Source organism: Montipora capricornis, chromosome 2 (assembly GCF_036669925.1).
Source record: "Montipora capricornis isolate CH-2021 chromosome 2, ASM3666992v2, whole genome shotgun sequence".
Lineage (NCBI taxonomy): Eukaryota > Metazoa > Cnidaria > Anthozoa > Scleractinia > Acroporidae > Montipora > Montipora capricornis.
Genome location: NC_090884.1, coordinates 39,361,531 through 39,364,030, shown reverse-complemented (window position 1 = coordinate 39,364,030; position 2,500 = coordinate 39,361,531).

Sequence of the window (2,500 nt, the reverse complement as noted above, 5' to 3'; positions counted from 1 at the left end):
CTAATTGTACAATTCCTATTTCACAGACGGATGAAAATCACTCTATTGGACCATTCAAGGATAAATCAAATGACAATCATTGTACTTGAAAGTTTATTCACAAAACTTCACAAAATAATAGAAATGTGTGGTATTAAATTAAGAGTAACAAATTTTCTTATGTATTTTTATACACATGTCTTTTGGCATCTACACATACCCATTTCAGTTACCAATAATAAATTGTTATCTGTTTTATCAACTGCCTGTGCTTGGTATTTCTGCATATTTAATGCAACTGAACTGTAACAATATGTTTTATATGCTAGTAACAATAAAAAGTTATCTAGATTTTATGATAAAAAAATTGGGTATAAGAAAAATGTCCTCTGTTCGAGTTTCTTGAGTTGTCATCAATGGGTCCTTGGGGTGGTGCTTGCATATTATACATGTAATTTTGCTGTGGTGCAAAGGAGGAATTTGCATATATCCCAGAATCCTTTGCCTTTGAACTATATTACCAAAGTCGTTGCGTCACGTGACACTATGTTTAAACATGGATGCCGTAGTGAAAGGATCATGCGATGTCAAGATCTTCAAAGAAAATCGTTTTTTGTGGCTTCACTGTATTGATTTAGAGAGTAGATTCGAGTTGACTGTGAAAAGCTTTCCCCTTTTGAAGGTCAAATTTGTTTATGGTCACTTCTCCTTCATGAGAGATCTGTCAGAACAAAGATTAGTTGTCTTCCCGGATTTGAATGATGTCCTTCTTGCATCGAAGTTAAATCAAGTGCCATATTTTATGTAAGTATGGATTGATTTTATGAAGGTTGTCTCAGAAATTAACTTGGATGGGATCAATTATTGTTCTTACATACCTCATTTCACGTTTTTTAACCCAAACAAGGTTGTGCCAGAGGAAACTGAGGATAACGAGGAAGCGAAAATTGCCGTTATCTGGGATTTTGAACGTACAGTAGGGATGACAGGAGCAGCTGTTCAGCCAGTCGATAAACCAGCTGACAACATGGCAGCTATTGCAAGGCTTTCTTTTGATACGTTATCGTGCAATTGCACAAACTTTCCAAATGTTGGAAATGTCATGATTACACCGAGCGCAGGTTTAATCGCTCAACAGATGCAAAATCTTGATATAAGTGTGCTAGCTGACGAACATGTTGATCTAGATGATGAGGACAAGGAGGAAAGCAAGGACGGGAATGACGATAAAGGCGATGAAACAAAGACCGAAATAGAACAATTATATACCGAGTTGATACAATTGAAAGGTAGCAGCTTTCACGCAACGTTTCAAAACAACTTAAAGCAATGCAAGGAGCAATTGATTGAAAAGCAAAGTGTTCATGTCCGTCTACACTTTGAACCAGCAAACGTCAGAGACGAGAATGCTATTGTCGTTCAAGTAAATTGGTCTACAGGGGATGAAGGCTGGCAACCAATTGGATACATCCCTGCAGTTAAAGTTCCGAAAATGACTGTTGCTTTGAGGAAGCGGAAGTTAAACTTGTCACCCTGAGAAGTGTTTTCTACCAATTTATTATGGACACTGATGAAAAGAGATATTTTCCTGCAATTTCAGTGATGAAGGTGGGAAAGAGGCCCCCTAATAAGAAAGACTATCAATATAATGACAAAATATACATGTAGGTGGAAAATTGTGGGAAAAAGGCATATTTATATAATTCAAAACCATTTGAATGAGTAAATTACCATGTATTATTGAGCTTTGGGAATCCTGTTTGAGCATGTACGGTATTAATATTATATTGCATATATTTATGAATTTGAACCGTACAGTAGTTTTGTCATATGCCAGCAGCCTTTTTGTTTACTTAAATGGGTAACAACAAAACAGAGGTCACAGGTCATTGCTTTACCTATGCATGAACAACCCTAACCTTTTACAATGATTTTGTTTAGGCCTAATTAGGCATAAGTTTAGCTTTAATGAATGTTTAGAATTCTTTCTGTATTGTTAAAACAATGACATGTGACTTCTGTCCTGTGTTTTTTAACTGCCTTTCTACTGAATCAAAACTGTCAAAAGGAAAAATATTAAAGTGCCACTTGACAAAAAATCACTTCTCCTTTTTCTTCACATTTTGTAAGCTTGTGTGTTGAATACTCGAAATTCAAGGTTTTATGCAATCATTTCAAGAGAGGAATACTTATGGAGGACATTTTTTTCATTTTATGACCTGCCTTACTTGGTATGGTGGATTGAGGAGAAAGTGATGTCATTTACTCACTAGCTAGAACTGCAGGGTGTGAACACTCTCTGGCTTGTGAAAAGACTGTCGGATACTTTTTTTGTGCCTCGCTGGCAAGTGGGCTCGTCCTGCCACAAAGATAGAGCTGTCTTCCCTTGTATTAGGTCTCAGCCTATGGAGACGAAGAGGATGTGTCCTTAAGTCCTGGTCTCCATCAATTGCTGGGCAAATGTCAAAGGAAGGCAAATCTTCATCTCTGTACCTCTCATTTAGAGTCCAATAGTAGAATG